Genomic DNA, 11930 nt, shown 5'->3' with positions numbered 1-11930 from the left:
GCCACTCGTCTTCATCTGCCCAATACCACCCTGCTCCAAGCCTCGGCTGTCTCCAGTTACTGCAGTCAAAGCCTCTGGGCTGGTCTCCCTGTTTCTCTGCCCCCACAGTCCATTTTCTGCATAGCATCTACTCAGAATGAAAACAGTCTCTCTCTCTCATCCCTGTTGCATTTAATTAATTAATTTTTTTTTTGGTGGTACGTGCCCCTAGCGGGAACCGAACGCGTGACTCTGGTCCACAGGCTGACGCTCAACCGCTGAGCCAAACTGGCCAGGGCACATTTAATTTTTTTTTTCTTTACTGATTTTAGAGAGAGGGGAAGGGAGAGGGAGAGAGAGATAGAAACATCGATGAGAGAGAACATCGATTGGCCGCCTCCTGCATGGCCCCCACTGGGGATGGGGCCCACATTCTGGGCACTGGCTGGGCGCTGTTGCATTTAGAACAAAGTGTGAGTCTGCCTGATCACCGCCGCCCCACCTCAGGACCTTACCTCTCACTACCCTGTCACTCACTACATGCACCCCCACTATGCTTTCTGTTCCTCAAACACACAGGGTCGTTCCCACCCCAGGGCCTTTGCATGTGCTGTTTCCTCTGACTGGATGACCTTCCCTGCATCACTGGCTCCTTCTCATCGTTCAGGTCTCAGACCAAGCACTGCCAGCTGACAGTCTCTCCAGATAAAGATTCAATCGGTTTATTTCTTTTATGTGCATACACATCATCCAAAACAGTCTCTGTCTCTCTCTTTGCCCCTCACCAAACTTCATAAAATCAGGATCTTTGTCTGCTTTATACGCTACTGTACCACTGGCACAGAACAGGTGTTCAGTAAGTACTTCTTGAAAGAAGAAATGAATAAAAGATCAGACTTAGTCTTTCTCTCTGTAAAATGGGGCCACATCGCACTCCCTGGCAGGGTGATGGTGTGGCTCAGAGATAACATTATCACACAGCAGGGATTCTTTGCCCCTCATCCAAGGCCTCCCCCCAGCCACCCCTCCTGGAGCCTGGTTCTCTCCAGCTTCCTCTATTCCCCTGTCCTCATGCCTGGGCACAAGGGCCCTCCTGCGAGCTTCCTGGCTAACTGCTCAGCCCCTCTACAGCTGGCCTCTGCCCACAGGTCCCCAAGAACTGTGGGGGGGTGTGCTGGTAACCAGAGCCCAGCTCCAAGCTCATGCAAACTCTGTCTCCCAGCCCAGCCTCTTGTGGCACCCTAATGCAGCCTTTTAAAAAAAATCCTCACCCAAGGATATGTTTTTATTGATTTTAGAGAGAAGAATAGAGAGAGAGAGAGGGAGAGAAACATCGATATGAAAGAGAAACATCCATCAGTTGCCCCCCACACTTGCCCCGACTGGGGATCGAACCAGCAACCTAGCTATGTGCCCTGACCAGAGATTGAATCCACAATCTAGTTATGTGCTCTGACCAGGGATTGAACCTGCAACCTTTTTTTGGTGGACAGAACGACACTCCAACCAACGGTTGCCCTAATGCAGCCTTTTGTTAAGACCTCTTAGAGTTGACTCACATGTGCCTCGTCTCCAGCTGGGTTCACTCAAGAGTGTCTGTTTTGCAAGGCTGAGGTTTTTTGAGACCTTCGGGCGACAGAGCCTGGGCAGCAGCGCTGCATGCCTCAGCGAACCTACCATGAGAGTCATGCCCCGCTCACCCCCAGGCAAACAACTCCAGGGCACTTAAGAAACTACCTCTTTCACATCCAACCCATGTGGCTCAGCGGCTGAGCATTGACCCGTGCACCAAGAGGTCGCCGGTACGATTCCCGGGTCAGGGCACACACCCAGGTTGTGGACCCAATCCCCAGTGGGGGGCATGCAGGAGGCAGCCAATTGATGTTCTCTCTCATCGATGTTTCTCTCTCTCTTTCTCCCTTCCTCTCTCTCTCTTTAAAATAAAATAAAATAAAATAATTAAGCCCTAGCTGGTTTTCTCAGTGGTTAGAGCATCAGCCTGCGGTCCAGAGAGACCTGGGTTCGGTTCCCGCTAAGGGCATGTACCTCGGTTGCAGTTTGTCCCCGGCCCTGGTTGGGTCGTGCAGGTGGCAGCCACTCGATGTGTCCCTTTCACATCAATGTTTCTCTCTCTCTCTCTTCCTCCCACTCTATCTGAACAAAAAATGGAAAAATGTCGAGTGAGAATAAAAAAAAAAAAAAGAAAGAAAGAAAGGAAAGAAACTACCTCTTTCTGGCAGGTGAGGCAGTCTGGTTTGGAGAAACAGCTTTAGGCTTTGACAGGTGGTCATCATGTCCATCCCTCTGCCTCCCCGCCTAAACCCACCTGAAACCTACCAGAAGAATGCACCTGCTGCCTTTGGGGGGCTGTTTCAATGCCTCGTGTCCCCCACCTTTCTGTCCTGCCCATGAAATAGGCACTCCTATTCACTGCCTTGCTCAAAGGGTTCTTTGTGGTTATTTTTTCTGTGCAAACATGCACAGTGATGCTCAGTCTCAAATTTCTAGAACAGTTCCACTTTCTCAGAGCTGTCATCATTTCAGGAAAAGGGGTCCATTACAGGTACCACATATTGCCCCAGTGTTCTTGTTTATACCCCTGAAGATAAAATCAGGTCAGACCTCAGGGGAAAGGAATCCTGGACTGGACTCTGTCCCCAGTTTCGGTTTGGAAAAGCTGCTCTTTTTCTCTAATCCTCACCCGAGAATATTTTTCCATTTCTCTTCGGACAGAGTGGGGGGTGGGGGAGAGAGAAAGAGAGAACCATGGATGTGAGAGAGACACGTCGACTGCTTACCTCCCGCATGACCCCCACTGGAGCCGGGGACCGAATCGAAACCAAGGTACGTGCCCTTGACCGGAATCCAACACGAGACTCTTTGGTCTGCGGGCCGAGGCTCTAACCGCTGGGCCAAACTGGCCAGGGCTGGAACAGCTGTTCTTAGAAATCACACATACACAGATCCGAGGTCCTTTACGGCACAGAAGGAACAGTTGGCCAGAGCCTCCAGGTAATAGCCAGTTACTTTTCAGAATGATATTTTATCACGTATGTCCAGTGGAAAGGACTCAAGCTTTGGAGACGGACTGATTCAGGCTCTGCCTCCTATTGGCTGTGTGGCCTTGGGTAAGCTACTTAACCTCTCTGCGTTCTGGGTTCCTTGTATGTAAGTTTAGGACACAGTTATCCCTGGATACATTTTTTTCTGGTTTGAATTTTTTTTTTTTTCTCAAACTGCTGAGCCAAATGGGCCAGGGCTGGTTTGAACCTTTTTTTAAAAATAAAGGTAAGCCCTGGCTGGTTTGGCTCAGTGGTTAGAGTGTTGGGCCTTGGACCAAAGGGTCTCAGGTTCAATTCCTGACCAGGGCACATACCTGGGTTGCAGGGTCAATCCCCACCCCAGTCAGGGTTGTGTGGGAGGCAACCATTCGATGCGTCTCTCTCATGTCGATGTTTCTCTCTCCCTCTCTCCTTTCTTTCCACTCTATCTGAAAATCAGTGGGAAAATATCCTTGGGTGAGGATTAACAACCAACAAAAATAATGATAATAAAATAAAAGTGAAATGCACACATTAACCATTTAAAAGTGTACAGCCCACTTCTATCTAGTTCCAAAGCATTTTCATCAGCCCAAGAGGAGACACTGTACCCATTAAGCAGCCACTCCCCACTCCCCGGTACACTTTAAACATGAACTTACCCGCTGTTGTACCTTCTTGGGTCTCTAGGCTGAGCCCCCAGAAGAGGAAATGGTGTTTTCTGGCTGAGCCACAGCTGGTGACAATAGACAGCCTGTTGCCATGTACATGGAGTCAAGTAGCGTGGGGCTGGGATTCTGCTGTGTGTGTGTGTGTGTGTGTGTGTACACTGCTATGAATTTTAACACAGGTAGAAGGAAATTCACGGGACTACCACCACAACCAGGACGCACAGTAATTCCATCACCCCTAAAAGCTCCTTCCTCACTGCCCCTTTGGAGTCATCCCCTCGCCTCCCCCAGCCACTGGCAGCCACTGCTCTGCTTCTGTCCATATAGCTTTAGCCGATGCAGAGTGTCATATAAATGGACTCCTTCAGTATGTTAACTTTTGAACCTGGCTTCTTTTGCCCAACACAATGTACTTGAGATTCATCCAAGTCGCCACGTTCCTCAGTTGTCCAAACGTTTTTCTTGCTGAGTAGTATTTCATAGCGGGGGTGTACCACAGTTTGCTTCTCCATTCACCTGCTGAATAATATTTGAGTTGTCTCCAGTTTGGGGATGTCAGAGCATTCACAGATCTGCTAGCGACAGATAGGGAAAAGCATAGATCTTCTCCTCAGTAGTTTGTGGTTTATTGAAAAGTCGAGGAAAATGTGGGTAAGTTGTACCCAGGGCCATGTAGCCAGCAGCTGAGAGGGTCCTACTTTCCACTACTCAGAGATGCACTAACACAGCAGCCACAGCCACATGGGGTAACTGAGCACTTGAACTGTGGCTAGTGTGAGTTGAGATGGGCTGTCACTGTCAAATACACAGTGGATTCTAAAGACTTGATATGTGCAAAGGTCCTGAGGCCGGAAGGGTGCCCGGTACATTTGAGCCACAGCAGGGAGACAAGTGGGATTGGAATGGAGAGAGTTAGGGTGAGAGAAGAGATGAAAGCAGAGAGGTGACCTCATGGTGTCTGTCTATGTCTGTCTCCCCAATTGATTGCTGCTCCTTTTGGGCAAGGGCTGGGTCTGCCTTGTAAGTCTCTGTAGCCCAGGGTCTGCCCAATGCCTGCCATAGAGTGGGTGCCTGTTACATGCTTGTTGAATGAATGAATGTGTGTTGGTGGGAACAAAATGCAGCTGAGATAAACTGAGCAGCCTGGACGGATAAGACCATCTGCCCGCTGCAGGGCACTGTGGTGAGTGCCTGGATGGGATGTACCTCTGGACTGAGGCACTCACTCCTCAACTGCTGGGAAAGTTGGTAGTTGACTCCCAGCTGAGTACCTCTCTGGGAATGCTCCCAAGTCACACTCCAACCTGCTAGGACTGGCCAGCATGGAGTGCAAAGGCCCAGCCCCCTTTCTGCAGGTGGGATACTTCCGCGGGGCTTTTCCAGCTCCAGAACTTCTGGTGGGGCAGCATCTCACTTTGGTTCCTCCCTCTACTTCTGCTTCCCTCACTACCTGGCAGGTGCTACCCCCAGTATACCCACTTGCCAATCTGCCAGCTTCCCAGGGAACCTTCCAAGCCTTAACCTTGCCACTCATTCATTCAACAGATATGTATTGAACAACTACTATGTCCTAGGCATTGTTCTTGGATCCATCAGTGACCCCACACAGACCAGCACTGTTTGTTGGAGGGATGTGGACCATCCAGTTTTTGGGTTTCACTGAAACTCTCATCTCCCAGCCCCACCATTGCCATGCCACCCACAGAACTGACTCTGCTTCAGCTCCCTGGACTGGTCCTTAGAGGTGCAAACTAGTGTCAGAGGAGGAAGGGAACAGACTCAGGAAGCTCAGGTCGCTGGAGTCAGACAGATCTAGGCTTAAATTTCAACTTAGTGATTTTTTTGCATTTCCCTAATTGATGATATTGAGCATATTTTCGTGTGCTTATTGGCCATTTGCATATCCTTTTGGGGAAAAATTCTATTTAAGCCTTTGTTCATTTTTAAATTGGTTGTTTGTCTTTTTGTTGTTGAGTTGCAAGTGTTCTTTATATATTCTTGATGCTGGACTTGCACCAGATAGATGATTTGCAAATATTTCTCTCCTTCTGTAGATTGTCTTTTCACTTTCTTTATAATGTCCTTTGGGTGTGCAAATATTTTAAATTTTGAAGAAATCCAATTTATTTTTCCTGTTGCTACTCGTGCTTTTGGTGTCATTTCTAAGAATCTATTGCCACATCCAAAGTCATGAAAATCTATCCCTATGTTTTCTTCTAAGAGTTTTACAGTGTTAGCTTTTACAGGTGAGTCTTGGATCTGTTTTGTATATGGCATGAAGGAGGGTCCCGCTTCCATGTTTTGCATGATGTCCCAGCACCATTTGTTGAATAGACTATTCTTTCCCCATTGAATGATCTTGTCGGCCCTTATCAAAAAGCAACTGGCCAGAGATATAGGAGCTTATTTCTCTGAAATGCAACAAAAAGTACGGTGGATTGATGGATGGATAGAGAGGAAGACAGGTGGATAGAGATGCAATAATGTCAGTAAATTGTTCATTGTAGAATCTATATTTTTTCTTTATTGATTTTAGAGAGAGAGAGGAAGAGGAAGAGAGAAAGACAGAAACATAGATGAGAGAGAACATCGATTAGCCGCCTCTTGCATGTCCCTCACTAGGGATTTGGCCCACAACCTGGGTATGTGCCCTGACCGGGAATTGAACCGGCGACCTCTTGATGCATGGGTCGATGCCCAACCACTGAGCCACACTGGCTGGGCTCAATGTAGAATCTAAATGGTGGGCCCTGCACAACTCTTTCAATAACAATGTCGGGGTGACTATAGGTCGCAGGCCTGCACCACAGCCTTCCTGCATCAGAATCCTGCATGGCAAACCCACCTGGCTTTGATTGCTGTAGGCTTAGTGCCTTTTGAGCCTCTGTCTCCTCCTCTGTAAAGGTCCGGCAGGGGTTTGTGGATGAGATGAGTAGACAGATGGAGCAGCTGGCACTACACATGGCCTGTAGTAGTACTGGCGGCAGCAGCTGCTGTTGTTATTCTTAGCCTGGAAGGATGGTTCTTACTTCCAAAATGTGGGTTTTGCTTAGGGGCTCCTCCAGAAAGCTAGAAGTAGGGCTGGTCACCTTGGGTGTGCATGGAAGAGCAGGCATCACCGTTGGTGCAGGGGACCCAGGAGTCATTGAGGGATGTAACTCCAACTCCCCCCAACCTGGCCTGGGCCTGCGGTTTCCATGGCTGGGGCCTGTGGAAAGGACCCCTGGTCTGCTTGGAGTCAAGAAAAAGGGGCACCAGAGGCCAAGAGGTGTTGGCTTGTCCAGTGACCTCCTGGTGATGTAATATGAATGAGAGACTAGGAAGCCTGCTTTTCACTGGGTGGGGGAGGGCATTAGCGACAACTAAGCAGGCTGGGTCTCAGAATCACATTAGGGTCTGACTCATCCCCGGCATTGTGTATTGAGAGTTGTGTGGTGAACACCGAGGAGCACACCGTTTAGATTCTGCAGTGAAGTGTATTCACCTGATCACATCTCTATCCACCTGTCTTCTCTATCCACCCATCCTCACCCACCCCACTAGTTGTTGCACTTCAGAGAAAGTTGCAGACATTTAGACACCCTTCCACCCCCCTGCATACTTCGGCATGTATCTCATTAACTCAATTTCAAGTTGTGTGTGTGTGTGTGTGTGTGTGTGTGTGTGTGTTTATAGAACCTGTATTTTGTTTTTAAAAAATTCCCAGGGAATTCTTCCCTGGTGATGACCCAGCATAGTGGGTAAGAGTCCCCTTTGCCTGGGGGCCTGATTATGGAAAGATACTCGAGAGGGACCCTTTGTTCCAGGTGGGGGTCAGAATCCCTGGCTCCACCTCTTACCAGCTGTGTGGACTTGGGCAGGTCCCATCACCTCTTCAAGCCTCAATTTCTTTGTCTATAAAATGGGCTTAAGAAAAGCACTTTCTTCTTAAAGTCGTCGTGAGACTGTGCATGGTGCTGGGCACAGAGTAAATGTTCTGCTAACTGCTGCTATCTTGAAGACACCATTGCATGTATATCTTTCCAGAACAAACCCCTGTTCTTAGGGTGGTAGAGTCTGGTCTCTGTTCCAGGCAACCAGAGCATTTTAGACCTTACCTGCCAGGGTGAATGGGTAGTTTGAGTGTGAGGCCAAGGCCCAGAATTCCCCTGGCCTTACCTTTGTCCTCTGGTGGCAGGAAATCCCCTTTCCAGGCTTTGATCTCGCTTGGAAGCTAGGACCCAGGGGGTTGTTTTAGGCTCAGAGTGAGGGTAGGGGGTGGGGAGGGAGATCATTTTTCATGGAGAGGAGTCTCCCCAGCATGTGTCAACACACCCTAGTTGTGTGCTCACAATAATTTTAGACTCCAATTTTGCAACGCCGGGAGCTAGTGAAATGCAGCAGCCCCTTGGATTTTTTTCAGAAGGTTCCAAGGAGCTGCACGTTAGTTAACACACAAGCTGCCCAGGCAGCAGGAGAAGAGCTCGCATTCCAGGGACCGAGTTTGCAGACTGCCTGCCCCTGGGCCAGAGTCACCCACAGATGGCTTTCAGGGGCACACGGCCTTTGTTTGTCTTAGACTTGAACAGGCTGGCAACAATTTTTTTAATATGTAGATTACACATTAAATGTATTGAAAAATCAAATTGGCTGAGTGTGGCAACCACTGGCTGAGTGTGATTGGCCTCTTTGCTGTTTGTCGCTACTACACCAGGGTTACCTGCCTGGCTGCTGTTGGCATCTGAGTTTGGACCCCTGGCCTAGCTGGACCACAGATTCAAGTATTTGTGGTTCAAGACAGAATGCAGGGAGTATCCTCGATTAGGGCAATGGCTCTCCACCAGGGGTGAGTTAGCCCTGTGGGGACATTAGCACATGGGTTGCCACAACTTGAGAAGGGTGCTAAGGGCATCTGGTGAGCAGAGGCCAGGGATGCGGCTCGACATCCTAAATGCACATAGAGCAGCCCCACAGCACAGAATTAGCCAGCCCCAAATGGCATAGGGCTAAGACTGAGGCACCTAGATTAGTGGTGTCAGCAAACTGGTCCGGAAGGGAGGGACCTATAGTGGCTTCCTGAGGAGCAGCAGTCTTGATGGTGGCAGGCCCTTGATGGCAGAGCCAGGTTTCAACTGGGAGAGACTGGGGGGAAGGCATGTCAGGGAGAGCACAGCACGAGCAAAGGTATGAGGAATCTTTGATGGGGGAGGCGAGCAACAGCGTGGTCAGTAAGAAGGCACATGTGGTTCAAGAAGCATGAAGTTCGGAGTCAGATGGAGTTGGCTTTTAGTGCTGGCTGTACCCCTCAAGGTTGTCATTGGCCTGAACCTCAGTTTTGTCACCTGAAAATGGGGATAAGTAATGAGGTGATGTGGGGACACCTCCATTTTCGTTCTTCATCCCAGCTGTTCGGAAATCCTGGCAGTTTGCTCAACATTCCCATTCTCTCCCTCTCCTCCCCGGGCCCTCCATGTGCAGTTACCTCTGCCTGAATGCTCACCTTCCAGGTACATGGAGTACACCATCAGGAGGTTATAAACCAGGCAGTGATATACTCAGATTTGTGTTTTGGAAAGATTATTCTGCCAACAACAAGGCATGGGGCTTGAGAGGTGTGTGTGTGTGTGCACGCACGCGCGTGTGCGTAAATTTGAAGGCCGAGAGAATGGTGGGATATTCCCAGTCTCAGACAAAGAGGCCTGGGAGCCTCAGTCTCTACCCCAGCTCCCTATCCCATCACTTCTCTGGCCTTCAAGTGCCTTGGGGAAGACCAGTGGGGACACACCAGGTGTCAAGGTGTGGGATTCTTTCTTGGTTAATGTCCCTGCTCCCTTCTCAAACCAGGAGCCTGGTTACTCTGCAGCTTTGGGTTGAGGTATTCAGGCCAGAGCCCCACAGAGGTTATTGCCAGAGAGGTCATGGGCAAGTCACCCAGCTTCCCCAAGCCTATTTCTTCATCTGTGTGGAACATAGTCTTTACAGGGTGTGGGGGTCCATGGATAATCCCTGCAAAGCTCTAGGACAGGGCATGGTTTAATATGTCTTAGCTGCTTTATAAAAACCAAGCTCTTGCTGAATACCCTCTGTATGCCCGGTATTGTAGGAAGCCCTGAAGTACAGTCTCCTAAGAACTAGTCTTGTGACTTTAAGGATTGGTTTCGGATTTTGTGGATTTTGCTGATTGGGGATATCTAATTTTTTTTTTTAAATCCTCACTCGAGGACATTTTTTGGTATTTCTCTTCAGATAGAGCAGGAGGAAGAGAAAGAGAAACATCAATGTGAGAGAGACACATCATGTGGTCGCCACCCACACGGCGCCAACCGGGGCGGGGGACAAACCGCAACTGAGGTACGTGCCCTTAGCGGGAACCGAACCCAGGACTCTCTGGTCCGCAGGCCAACGCTTTTTTTTTTTTGTTCAGATAGAGTGGGAGGGAGAGAGAGGAAGAGAGAGAGAAACATCGATGTGAAAGGGACACATCGAGTGGCTGCCACCCGCACGACCAACCAGGGCCAGGGACAAACTGCAACCGAGGTACATGCCCTTAGCGGGAATCAAACCCGGGTCTCTCCAGACAGCAGGCCGATGCTCTAACCGCTGAGCAAAACCGGCCAGGGCGAGGCCAACGCTTTAACTGCTAAACCAAACTGGCCAGGGTGGGGACATCTAGTTTTTAAGGAGTACTTTCATTTCTAGGAATTTATCTGAAACCTGTGCACAAAGATTTAGTTTTAAGTAGGTTCACAGTAGCAATTTTATAGTGAAAAATTTGAAATAGCTTTAATGTCCAACTCTAGCATACTGGTTAGATGGGTGATAATACAAATAGAATATTATGCAGTCATTCAAGAGGAAGCATGGAAAGATGTTTATTATTAAGTGAAAACAATATACAAAACACTGTCTTGTGTCGCTCAGTTGGCTGAGTGTCATCCAGTGCACCAAAAAGTCTCCAGTTCCATTTCTAGTCAGGTCACATGTCCAGGTTGTGGGTTTGATCCCCGGTTGGTGTGCATGCGGGAGGCAACCTATCAATGTTTCTTTCTCACGTTGGTGTTTCTCTCCCTTTCCCTTCCTCTCATATATATATATATATAGTGTCCCAAAAAATGTATACGGTGTGTCCCAAAAAATGTATACAGGGTGTCTATAGATTTACTGCATTTTGAAAATGAAATGTATTTTAATAAAAACTGGCTTTATAATTATTCAAAGTTGTATATACCATTTGGAGACACCCTATATACAAAACGGTATTTGAATATCAAAATTATATATCCATATGTATTTTTATTTATTTATTTATTTATTTATTTTTTGTTAATCCTCACCAGAGTATATTTTTCCATTGATATTTAGACAGACTAGAAGGGCAGGGGAGGAGAGAGAGAGAAATATTGATGTGAGAGAGACACATAGCTGGTTGCTTCCCACATGAACCCAGCGGGGGGCCAGGGAGCAAACCTGCAACCCAGGTACATGCCCTTGACTGGGAATCAAACCCCAGACCCTTTGGTCTGTAGGCCAACCTTCTAACCACTGAGCCAAACCAACCAGGGTATCCAATGTATGTTTTAAAACCTGGATGTTAATACACCCAAATGTTAACAGTGGATATATCTGAGTGATTTTTATCATTTTTTCTTAGTTTATATTTCCTTTTCTAAATTTTCTACAATGAATGTGCATTTCTTTTGTGAGAAATATAGTAATATATGTATTAATTAACTTTTAATTTACTTTATAATGTTATTAAAATATAATAAATAGAAATAGCAATGAAAGGAAGGGCAATTTTACTAGCTGTCCCTGTCCCTCTTCTTAGCCTTTTCTCTTGACTCCATTCTTGATCATTCCTAATAAACATGGACTCATCATGCTACTATTCCTTTCAGTACACATTTACTAGTATTTATTAATCTCAGACTCCTCTCCTATACAAGGCGATGTAAAGATGAATAATACTCACGTTCTCCAAGTGATATTCATGCACGCCAAATTCTGAGGTGCGCTAAGCAGTTTCTTTACCTCCCTCCATCTGTTTATTCTTTATAAATTCATTGTATCCATTCATTCCTAGTTTGGGGGCGTTTATTTACAAGTGCCTGCGCACTCCTTGCGGCTTTTAGGTTCGCTCAACCGGGAGGTCCCGCCTTCTGATCGACCATTGGCCGGCTCCACCAGCTCGCTTCTAATTGGTGCCCGTGGGCCGGGTCTCGCTGCCCATCAAAGTTAGCGGGAAAGCGGCCGCAAAGCG

At 47.9% G+C, this 11930-nt stretch overlaps 1 non-coding gene across 1 annotated transcript; it reads left to right on the top strand.

Annotated features, from left to right (window-relative positions):
* Positions 1-3271: 3271 nt before the first annotated feature.
* Positions 3272-3350, top strand: TRNAQ-UUG. Its single transcript has one exon. It is a non-coding gene; the product is annotated as a tRNA-Gln (tRNA).
* The last annotated feature ends 8580 nt before the right edge of the window (positions 3351-11930 follow it).

The sequence above is a fragment of the Molossus molossus genome, unplaced genomic scaffold (assembly GCF_014108415.1).
Source record: "Molossus molossus isolate mMolMol1 unplaced genomic scaffold, mMolMol1.p scaffold_m16_p_3, whole genome shotgun sequence".
Classification (NCBI taxonomy): domain Eukaryota; kingdom Metazoa; phylum Chordata; class Mammalia; order Chiroptera; family Molossidae; genus Molossus; species Molossus molossus.
This window is presented reverse-complemented; position numbering and strand designations above follow the sequence as displayed.